Source organism: Pseudophryne corroboree, chromosome 5, assembly GCF_028390025.1.
Source record: "Pseudophryne corroboree isolate aPseCor3 chromosome 5, aPseCor3.hap2, whole genome shotgun sequence".
NCBI classification, from domain to species: Eukaryota; Metazoa; Chordata; class Amphibia; order Anura; family Myobatrachidae; genus Pseudophryne; species Pseudophryne corroboree.
This window is the reverse complement of record NC_086448.1, coordinates 637,554,321-637,566,757: the sequence shown is the minus strand read 5'-3', so window position 1 is coordinate 637,566,757 and position 12,437 is coordinate 637,554,321.

Sequence of the window (12,437 nt, the reverse complement as noted above, 5' to 3'; positions counted from 1 at the left end):
ACGGGCAGAGCCTCCCCTGTCATATACCCTGTCAAACCCCTGAGATTTTATATAAAAACGATTAGAATAATACATATCTTATGTTAAAGCAAACACTGACCAGCTTTATGGAGTTCCCTGGAGCTGCAGGGAGATTAGAGATGAGGCAGCAACAGCTCAGCCTCGGTTGGTTCTACATTCAGATACTACTTCGCAGAGCTCGGGGCGGGGCCACACCACGGGCAGTAACACAGCACAGACACGGAGCTAATAGAGGCAAGCCTCTGAGCGTGGGGGCGTGCCTTGTGCAATTATGGACACTTGGATGTGTCATGTGACCAGGAAGAGCACAGTCAGCAGCAGCAAGAGAAGACACAGGGATGCAGGTAGGAGACTCAATAGACACTAGCTTGGTGTAGTGAGGGGAGAGTTACAGTGAGTAGGGGGTGAGACAGGCTCCCAGCATTCAGACCCATCCCCATGTGTGCCTCCCCAGCCATTCACCTCACCGCACGTCACTGTTCAGCTCATTCCTGGCTCATCAAGTCCCATGCTAACTCATTGTACCTGCACAGCGGGGTCTACTTACTAAGCCTTGGATGGCGATAAAGTGGACGGAGATAAACTCCCAACCAATCAGCTCCTAACTGTCATTTTGCAAACACAGCATGTGACATGGCAGTTATGAGCTGATTGGCTGGTACTTTATCTCCGTTCCCTTTATCTCCTTCCAAGGCTTAGTAATTAGACCCCTAAGTAGTGGCGGCATCTTAGTGCCAGGTGAACTTACTTCACCCGTGAAGGGCAGCTGTTAGAGGTGAAGCCCGTTTAGTCTGCACGGGAGTAGCGTGGTTACTTGCCCAGAAAGCAGGAAAAAAGTACAGTTTTACAAAACTGCACTTTAGAAAATCACCCACCCCCCTTGTCTAAGATGACATCAGAGTGGTTGTATCATATAAATCTAAGGACAGGTACAGATTAGAACAATGTGTTCCCAGGCAAAATGCCGGCTGACATATCGTATTGCCCATAAACATTAAAACGATTTTAAAGAACGATGATTCAATCCCTCATTCCGTCCTCTATTAAACTGCACTGGGTCACAAGCTATATCTTTTGATTGTCTGCGCAACACAGCCAACCAGAAGATATTGCATGCAACCCGCAGGAGCGCACAATCAGCATACACACTGCCCGATATGCACAATATGTTGTTCCGATTTGGCCAGAAATTACATATTGGCCCTCATTCCGAGTTGTTCGCTCGCAAGGCGATTTTAGCAGAGTTACACACGCTAAGCCGCCGCCTACTGGGAGTGAATCTTAGCTTCTTAAAATTGCGAACGACGTATTCGCAATATTGCGATTACAAACTACTTAGCAGTTTCAGAGTAGCTTCAGACTTACTCGGCATCTGCGATCATTTCAGTGCTTGTCGTTCCTGGTTTGACGTCATAAACACACCCAGCGTTCGCCCAGACACTCCCCCGTTTCTCCAGCCACTCCCGCGTTTTTTGCGGAAACGGTAGCGTTTTTATCCACACGCCCATAAAACGCCGTGTTTCCGCCCAGTAACACCCATTTCCTGTCAATCACATTACGATCGCCGGAGCGAAGAAAAAACCGTGAGTAAAAAAACTATCTTCATAGCAAAATTACTTGGCGCAGTCGCAGTGCGAACATTGCGCATGCGTACTAAGCAGAAAAACGCTGCGATGCGAAGAAAATTACCGAGCGAACGACTCGGAATGAGGGCCCTTGTGCTGATTTCGGCGTAGTGTGTACCCACCATTAGACTATACTTGTAAAAGTGTTTCGGAGGTACATTCTACCTGTAAGTATAGCATCTGTTATTATTTCTAGCTCCCTTAGGAGAAGAGTTGCAGTATGCCAGAATTCTGTGTACAGTGGTATTGTCATCTGACAGTGAGACACAGTGGACGGCTACAGGTGTCCCAACAGGTTACTTGTGGTTGCTGTTTTTTTTTTTAAGTTTGTGATTTTTTTGTCACAATACACTGAATTTGCATATGTACACCTACAAGGAGGGTGATAAACTGTAAAACATATTAGGAGATCGAGAATGCACACACATCGCATGATATCATGACCTTTTTACTGATATAGTCTGTGAAGGCCAACCGATCGGATAAGCAAAGATGGACATTTTTTAACCATTTTATCAGCATTTGACTAAAATGCTCATGCCTACACAGTACACAAGTGGTTCCCAAACTTTTTTGAATCACGGCGCCCTAGAGTATCAGAATTTTTTCACGACACCGCTACGCCAAGAGTTTCTTACTAAGAAATTTGGAAAAAAATATTAAATTAAGTAAATTGTGTTTATGTCGTCCATAGTTTCAATTATGTGGTGAGGGACAAATTTGCTTCTGTTTGTCCACATATTTTATGACTTGCACCCACAAGCACTGATTTTGCCTAATAGATTAACCATAAAAAATTTGAATTGGTGCTGGACCACAAAGCCAAGGCACCCCTGCAAGTACCACAAGGCACCCCACAAAAGTTGAGAACCACTACTTTACACTACAAAACAGGCCAATCAATTATTACCAAATCAGCACAATAGCTGTATAGTGTGTACCTAGCTTTAGGCATGCTCTCTCACTCCACCCGTGAGACATCATACATCCTGCAACTCAGTGGATGGCCCACCCACTAAAACAAAATATATAATATAAAGCAGAGGCGTATTAACAGAGGAGGCTGCCATGCCATTTTCCCAGTGATTTGTGGAGAAGTGCTGCCACTGACGGAGGAATCTGGAGAGGTGAGTTTTGAAAAAATAGGTGCAGGGCAGAGTTGCCTACCCTTCCTCATTCCCTGAAATAGTAGCAATCTCCCTTACTCCCTGAATAATCCAGAAATCTCCCTGATTGCATCTTACCTCCATTATATAGATGTTACATTCTTGGGGGAAGGGGGGGAATTAGAGATATATACATTCAGATGGAATCATCAGAGCCACTTCATTGTATTGGTTAATGTTGGAGTATAGTGCACTCAGTACCTTGTCTCCTGTGTACACACCGGCATAGTTCTAAGTAAGTCCTATTTATTTGTTTATAGTGTCATAAAATTTGGAGTTGGCATTTGGACGTGGGGCACCCCAGGATGTTCTGGCTGGGCTGTCTCAGGGCATCACCATTTAAATACACAGTCACTTTTATATCATGTTTGTCTATTATTCATGAATGCACATTTTTTTCACATACTCTTCACCTTTGAACACTTAGTAGCGACCTTCACACTCCTATACCTTATATTACTTTACTATCACTATCCTTTAGTGTGATGCCCTGGGGGGGGGGGGGGGTTGGGTCCTTCGCTAGATCATGATCTGGGGTTCCCTGCGTCCAAGATGTTGGTCCCATAGTGTTAGGGACCTGCTCGACAAGAGGTGACCTGTACGATTGGTGGGCAGGCCAATACCATTGGCCAACGATATACTAACAATATCTTATGATAGATTATATTTTATTACATTGAAATGTAATGATCGCATAATGCATCTGCACCCCCTTTGTCTGTGTTATATATATGAGTGAGTTACTGTTACTGCAGAACATCTTCCGCATTAACAAGTGTTGTCTTTGTATGTTAATAAACCAGCGTTCTAGTTAACTATCAATTGTGTGGATTAACATCACTATCAAACACTGCAACACTCTGCCAAAAGGTTATGGGCCAGCCCTGCGTGTTTGAGTGATAACCCAGAACAGAGGTACACAGAACAAAAGTGCAACAGATTAATTTGAAGAAACATTTTATTAAAACACTGAGAAGATGCATAGCACAGGGCACAGCATGAACTTTGCAAAATTGAAAGGTTCAGAGTATGTCATGGAGATGCAGCTCAAGTGGAAAAAATTGAGGAAGGTCACAATAGACCCAGGAGCAGGTCCTAAACCAGATGATGTAGACAGAGCCATCAGTGTGATAAGCTTAGCTGTGGAGCAGCATGTTTATCCTATAATCAGTGGAAAAGTGTCAGCTAAGGACTTGCGGACAGCCCTACAAAAAGGATATGAGGACAGAGGTCTGATGAGAAGGATAAGTTTGAGATGCATGCTATATAGGACAAAATTGAGTGCCTGCAAGGACATGAATGATTATACTGATAAGATATTGTCAATAGCTCAGCAGTTGGCATCTGTGGGGGCACAGGTGGACGAGGAGGAAGTGGCAATGGCGATGTTACAAAATCTGATTCCACAATTTGATTTTTCGGTGGTTGCTTTGGAGTCTAATGATACCAAGCTGACAACAGAAATTGTAAGAGCCAAGCTACTACAGTTCCAAGAACGTATTCCTGTCAAGACCATAGCTGAGGGTTATGCCTAATTCACAAAAGGGACAAAGTCCAAAAAGCTCAAGTTCAAGTGTTTTGTGTGTCACAAGTTGGGTCATAAGGCTTCAGATTGTAGGATGAGAAATTCCAGTGGTGCGCAGAAACAGCATGACAAACCAAACAAGTCAGCACTGAATGTAGCATATAGTCACAAGAAGGATTGCTATACATGGACTCGGGGGCCACAAGGCATTTCAGTTGCAATCAGCACTGGTTCAGGTCTTTAACACCGTGTGAACCCACTACAGTAAAAGGGATTGGAAATAAAATCCTTACTGCATCACAAGTTGGGACAATCACAGTGCATTTAAGAATTGGAGGAGAAACAATTGTTACAGGTGTTACAGATATCCAAGATGTATTGTTCGTGCCAGATTTGGGAATTAATCTCATTGCTATCAGCGTCCAAGAGAAAAAGGGTTACAGAGTCCAGTTTGCAATGGGCAAGTGTATGATGCAAAATAAAAGAGGGACTGTAATTGCTTCAGTAACCCAATGCAACCAACTATATGTCTTGGACACTGAGGAGTGTTCTGCAATGATGGCTACTGATGCAAACCAATCAATGGAGCTGTGGCACAAACGTTAGGATATGACAACATCCAGTAACTGCTAGATGGACTGGTAACAGGGATCACCGTGAGTAACGATGAAATACCTATGTGTGAGAGCTGTATAAAAGGAAAGCAAACTCTCAACCCATTTCAAAAGTCAGTTAGTAGAGCAGAGACACCACTAGCTTTAGTGCACACCAACGTATGTGGTCCAATGGAGGTGGAATCAATCAGTGGCTACAGATATTTCATGACTCTCATTGATGACTCCACAAGAATGACATATGTATATTTTATTAAAGAAAAGAGTGAAGTTGTCAACAAAATTGTGGAACACAAAAACCTGGTGGAAACTCAGACGGGTCTGAAATTAAAGTTCTTGAGATCCGACAATGGTGGAGAGTATGACAACAAGGTGTTAGCCACATTCCTTAAAAAATATGGCATAAAGCATCAACAATCAATTGCCTACACACCGGGACAAAATGGCGAGAGTGAACGGGTTAACCACACAATTGTTGAGAGAGCACAGACTATGTTAAGGGACGCGGGCCTGGAAAAAAGATTTTGGGCAGAAGCAGTATCTACAGCAGTATACCTACAAAATCGTGCACCTACAGTAGCTGTAAAAGGTAAAACGCCACTGGAGGCGTGGTCCAATAAAAATCCAAGTGTCAGTCATCTTCGTGTTTTCGGGAGCAAAGCTTATGCACATATACCTAAAGAGAAGTGGAGAAAGATCCAAAATCCATAGAATGTATTATGCTCGGATACTGCGAAGAAAGCAAAGGATACAAACTTTGGGATATTACAAACAAACATCTTCTTAAATCCAGAGATGTGGTGTTCCATGAAATAGCGCCACTAACTGGGGCAGTGGAGCAAGAAGCAAAACAATTTGTATTATTGGATGTACAGGCAGCAAAAAGCATGTCTGAAACTGAGAATGTCAATGTAGACAACCAATCAGGAAAGAAGAGTTCCATGAGGAACAACAAAGGCGTTCCATCCAACGAATACAGTGAGGAATATGCAAACATAGCTTACTGTGACCCCCAAAACATACAGAAAGCAAAGTCAAGCAGTGATTGGACAGAGTGGAAGTCAGCAATTGATATAGAGCTGTCAGCACTGGATGATGACAGTACATGGACTGTAGTTGATAGCCCAAGCAACCATAAAATGATCAAGAACAAGTGAGTCTTTTGCAAGAAATTAAATGCAGACAGGACAATTGCTCGTTACAAAGCCCGCATTGTTGCCAAGGGATATTCCCAAAGGTCCGGAATCGATTATAGAGAGATCTACTCACCTGTCGCAAGGTACAGCACCTTAAGGTTAGTTTTTGCTATTGCTACACTACATGATTTACTGTTATACCAGCTAGACTTTGATACTGCATTTCTGAATGGAGAGTTAGCTGAGGAGATTTATATGGAACCACCTGAACATTATGACGAGAATATATTCCAAGCAGGAAAAGTTTGCCTTTTAAAGAAGTTGTTATACGGTCTCAAGCAAAGTGGTCGTTGCTGGTATGTGAAGTTGGATGCTGTGTTGTTAGAAATGAACTTTGTTAGGTCAGGGACTGATCACTGCCTATATCACAAGACTATAGACGAAAAGTTGTTCATCATAGCTGTATATGTAGATGGTCTACTGCTTGCAGACCAAGAGAAACACATCACTGACGTAAAACACCAGCTAAAGCAAAGGTTCAAGTTAAAGGATCTAGGCCCTGCAAATCATTTGTTAGGCATGGGGATTGTACAAAATCTAAAAGAAGGGACTGTTACAATTGATCAACAAACATATATTGAGGCAATACTTTCCAAGTATGGAATGTCTGACGCAAAACCAGTAAGCACTCCCATTGACAAAGGTGCAAAAATGGTAAAGGCCATGTCACCAAGCATCCAGGAAGAGATAGAGGAAATGAAAGACATTTCTTATCAGAATGCCGTTGGTAGCTTAATGTATGCAAGTATTGGGACTCGTCCTGACATCACACATGCAGTAAGTCGGGCAAGTCAGTTTGCAATCAATCCTGGGAGGCAACACTGGACTGCAGTTAAAAGAATTTTAAGATACCTTAAAGATACAAGTTTACTAAAGTTTGTATTTACAAAGTCTAAAGATTCCAGCTTTAAAGTTTTCTGTGATGCCGACTGGGGGTCAGATGAGGATGACTGTCGTTCCTACACAGGGTATCTGTTTGTATTGGCAGACACAGCTGTCAGCTGGGCGAACAGGAAGAAACCCACAGTTGCCCTTTCTACTACAGAAGCAGAGTATATGGCATTTACAGAAAAATCAAAGGAAGCACTATGGATAAAAGAGACTTTGTGTGAATTAAGTCTTCTTTATCACAGTGAGACCATCAACATTGTGTGTGATAACAAAGGAGCAATAGATTTGTCTTCTAGTACCAAGCACTATGGACGGTCTAAGCATATAGGGGGCAATTCAGACCTGATCGCTGGACAGCGATTCTTGCAGTTCTGCGAACATATAGTTGCCACCTACAGGGGGAGTGTATTTTCGCTGTACAAGTGTGCGACTGCATGTGTAGCAGAGCATCACAAACTGATTTTGTGCAGTCTCTGCGAGCCCAGAACTTTCTCAGCTGCTGTGATCACATCAGCCTGTTCAGGACCGGATTTGATGTCAGACTCCTTCCCTTCAAATGCTTGAACATGCCTGCGTTTTTCCTGACACTCCCTGAAACAGGTCAGTTGCCACCCACAAAGGCCCTCTTCCTGTCAATCTCCTTGCATTCGCCCATGCGAATGGATCCTTCGCAAAAACCTGTCGCTGACCGATGACCCCTGTTGCTGCGGTCCGTCGCGCCTGTGCATTGTGGTGCATACGTATGCGCAGTACAGACCTGATCACCCGCTGTGCGAAAATGCACAGCAGGGATCAGGTCTGAATGACCCCTATTGCCATAAGACATCACTTCATTTGTGAATTAGTGGAGAATAAGTCCATCAATGTGGAATATACGGCAAGTGAGGACAATGTTGCCGACATGTTAACAAAGGGACTGTCATCACACCTGCTAAATGTGTTCTTGAAAGAATGTGGACTAGAATATATTTGATGTTGATTTGTTCTTACATTTTTTTTTGCTTCATAACCATGTTTTCGGTTACAGGTATGACTTTATTGAAACGTTTTGATAAAATGTCATGTTCTTTTATATGTAAGCAGAGACAGTCCTGAGTGAGGGGGAGTGTTGGAGTATAGTGGACTCAGTACCTTGTCTCCTGTGTATACATTACACTGGGTGCCCATCCTCTAGTGTTTATCCTCTAGTGCTGGAGCATCAGGAAGATGGAGACTGATGACGCAGTTCAGTGGAGAGGGATAGACAGTTCCTCCTACAGAGGAGAGGGAGAGATGGTTCCTCCTGCAGCATGTGTCGCACTGCCTGAGCGGGGCGGAGAGCAGTGGGCAGTGTGTGTTCCTTCCAATGGGAGTCAGTCTGCATGGATGTGCAGCCTTCCATCCCATACTGTCAGAGTCACTACCTTACCACAGCCGCATGACGTACAGCAATAAGTACCGCGCTTTCAATGTACCAGCCTGTTATATATATGAGTGAGTTACTGCTGCTGCGGAACATCTTCTGCATTAACAAGTGTTGTCTTTGTATGTATATAAACCAGCATTCTGGTTAACTATCAGTTGTGTTGATTAACATCACTATCAAACACTGCAACACTCTGCCAACAGTTATAAGGCACAATGATCCCTATGGCTACATGCATTTTAAATAAGGTTTTCGTGGCCACTTACAGTATATGTATATGGAACCTCTTGTAAAACACAATACACAAACAAATACAGAAAAAAATCAGTGTCTTTTCTTCAACAAGTAGATCTTACTAACTTTGGGGCTCATTTACATTTGGATGTAAGTGATTTTTATGACATGCCTCTCAGATGTAGCAGTACACGTCCGCGCTGATGGGTGGTACTTTCACATCTTCTTGAAATGCTTTTTCATAAGTAGGCAAGTATGGTGCAGGGTGTGCATTGTGGCCTCCCTTGGATACAGGGGTTTGTGTGCACTGCACACCTTGCACCCATTATGATATAAGGGGTCAATTAAATTCTCAGTATTATATGGCTGCACACATCACTTTTCTCATTGTACAGTGATGCAAAATATGGTAAATAAAACAGTAATAATAATTAGTTATATATACAGGATAAATTAAATCTCACCTCTGCGGTTTCTGTAGGACAGGTCAGTACTAGTTCATATTATAACAGAAATGGGACATTTAAAGGTTGACATGGTGGGGTCAATTCAGTTAGGAGACAGTTGGGTCCTGTGAGCCATTCCCACAGTGAATTCTCACTGCGAATTTAGGGTTAATTCAGGTTGATCGCAAATCGCGATCTAACCGCAAAAATTACGTTTGCCCTGCGGGCACATGCGCAGGTCCCGGCCAGCACATGCGCCCGCATTTAATGCGGGTGCCCCACAGAATTTGCGAATGCCCCTGCCTGATTGACAGGCAGAGGCATTCACGGGGCAGCAGCGCTCCGTTTCCAAGGCGGAGATGGAGTGTTGCGGGTGGCAGCGGCAGGGAAACTGAGGCATGGTGTTGCAAATGGGGAGTGTGGTGTGGGCGTTATCGGGTGGCTGTGTGTCATTACACGCAGCCGCTGCGATGTAAAAAATGGCAGCGGGCCTTCTTCCATCACAGCCAGGCTGGGCCGGCAGAAGGCTTCCACAATCAGCGTGATCGAGGAGAACGGAGGGCGGATGCCTGACGTCAAAGCCGGCCCCAGCATCGCAGAGATTGACGCACAGGGTAAGTATGGCCAGGGCTAGTCATGTTTTGCTTGACATTTTTTTAGGTTAGCAAGGTTGCACAAGTGTTCGCAGCCCTGCTAAGCTAAAATACACTCCCCCATAGGTGTGTACTAGTTGATCGCAACAGCAGCAAAAGGTTTCTGGCTGCGATCAACTCGGAATGACCACCTTAATTCAGTAAGGATTGCAAATTCTGCTAATTAAAAGAATTTGCAATCTCTTGGAATGCATGCTGGGGGCCACCCCATTCAAAAAGCAGAAATTGTGAACAAACTGCAATTTCTGCTTGTTAGCAGAAACTGAGGATGGCTGGCCTAATTCAGGTTGGATAGCAGTGTGCGATCCAACCGCAAATTGGAGGGGGGGCGCAGAAAATGCTATAGCCTCTGCCTGTCAATCAGGTGGAGGCGGTCGCGGGGCGGGCAACACTCCATTTCCAGGGAGGAAATTCAGGTTGGATCGCACACTGCGATCCAACCTGAATTAGGCCAGCCATCCTCAGTTTCTGCTAACAAGCAGAAATTGCGGTGTGTTCGCAATTTCTGCATGTTGAATGGGGGGAGGAGCCAGTCAGCATCCCTCCCCTCAAACACACACACAACCCTCCAACCGTACAAAGATTTTCTCTCTCACACAGATCTCCTCCCGACTCTAAACCGATGTCCCCTCCTCACTGTAGCCGATCTCAAATTCACCACGAGGAGCATCACCTGCTAAGCCTGAAGCACATGGGCCAGATGTACTAAGCCTTAAAAAGTGATAAAGTGGAGAGTGATAAAGTGCCAGCCAATCAGCTCCTAACTGCCATGTCACAGGTCCTACTTGAAAAATGGCAGTTAGGAGCTGATTGGTTGCTAGTTTATCACGCTCCACTTTATCTCTATTCGAGGCTTAGTACATCTGGCCAGGGTTGGACTGGCCCACAAATGTACAGGGGAAACCCCAGGTGGGTCCCACTGCCTGGGGGCCCACCTCCTCATCTAGGGATCAGGTTCCAGACTGTGCACTGTACATATGTTACATTGTACTGCACAGGACGATGGTGTATTTTCTACATTGCATTGCTGTTATTAATGTGGTACATTATCATACATGCACTGGCAGTGTTTACGATATCTATATTTATCCAGAGGTCCAGACCATTCACTCTCTAATGGTTAGGCAAACCAATGTGGCTGCTGGTCACACCCCTTCTAGATACTGGCCACACCCCTTAACATAAGCCCCTACCAATGCATTCATATGGTGGGCCCTACATGCTCCAGTCCGACACTGCATCTGGCCCATAGAGAGATCAGTGACTCCATACTGGGGGTTAGGTGTGGGCATAGCGGGAGCCGCAAGCACCATCCCACGCACTGCACACCCCTTATCAGGGCCCTAACTAGGGGGTGCTAAGGGGGCATGCGCCCCGGGTGCAGGATTTGAGGGGGCGCCAAGGAGTTACAGAGGAGCAGGGTTATGTTTTGTTTTTTACCGTCAGTGCTGTGCTGCTCCATTGAGACAGCAGACAGCTCCAAGGGCAATGTATCTGTCCCACATTTCTGCCTGCAGCTGGCTCCGATGCTGTGCGAGGGAGCTCCAGTACCTGGGATCTCTCCTATGTCGGCTACTGTCTTAAACTCTCTTCTTTGCCATGCAGTGCTGCGACTAGCGTGTGTTGCACCATGCAAGCTATAGAAGCGCACTGTGCTCCCAGGTAGTAGTATCAACCTCCGCTTTGCCTCCCAGATAGGGGGATTTGGTGTAGATTATAGGGGGGTGTAGTGCAGTGATGCAGGGTACCATATAGGATATGTAGTATAGTAATGTATTGCAGTATATAGGAGCATGTAGTGCACTGATGTGGTGTAGCATATAAGGGGATGTAGTGTAGTGATGTAGTGTAGCATATAGGGTATGTAGTGCAGTGCATAAGGGCATGTAGTGTAGTGATGTAGTTTAGTATGTAGGGGATGTAGTATAGTGATATGGGCCCTCATTCCGAGTTGTTCGCTCGCAAGCTGCTTTTAGCAGCATTGCACACGCTAAGCCGCCGCCTACTGGGAGTGAATCTTAGCGTAGCAAAATTGCGAACGAAAGATTCTCTAAATTGCAAATAGAAATTTCTAAGCAGTTTCTGAGTAGCTCGATACTTACTCTGCCACTGCGATCAGTTCAGTGCTTGTCGTTCCTGGTTTGACATCACAAACACACCCAGCGTTCGCCCAGACTCTCCCCCGTTTCTTCAGCCACTCCCGCGTTTTTCCCAGAAACGGCAGCGTTTTTTCACACACACCCATAAAACGGCCAGTTTCCGCCCAGAAACACCCACTTCCTGTCAATCACACTACGATCACCAGAACAAAGAAAAAACCTTGTAATGCCGTGAGTAAAATACCAAACTTCTTAGCAAATTTAGCTGGCGCAGTCGCAGTGCGAACATTGCGCATGCGCAATTAGCGGAAAATCGCTGCGATGCGAAGAAAATTACCGAGCGAACAACTCGGAATGAGGGCCATAGTGCAGTGGATAGGGGAATGTAGTGCAGTGATAAAGTGTTATGATATTGGCCCTCATTCCGAGTTGTTCGCTCGCTAGCTGCTTTTAGCAGCAGTGCAAACGCTAAGCCGCCGCCCTCTGGTAGTGTATCTTAGCTTAGCAGAAGTGTGAACGAAAGGATCACGCAGCGGCTACAAAATAATTCTGTGCAGCTTCA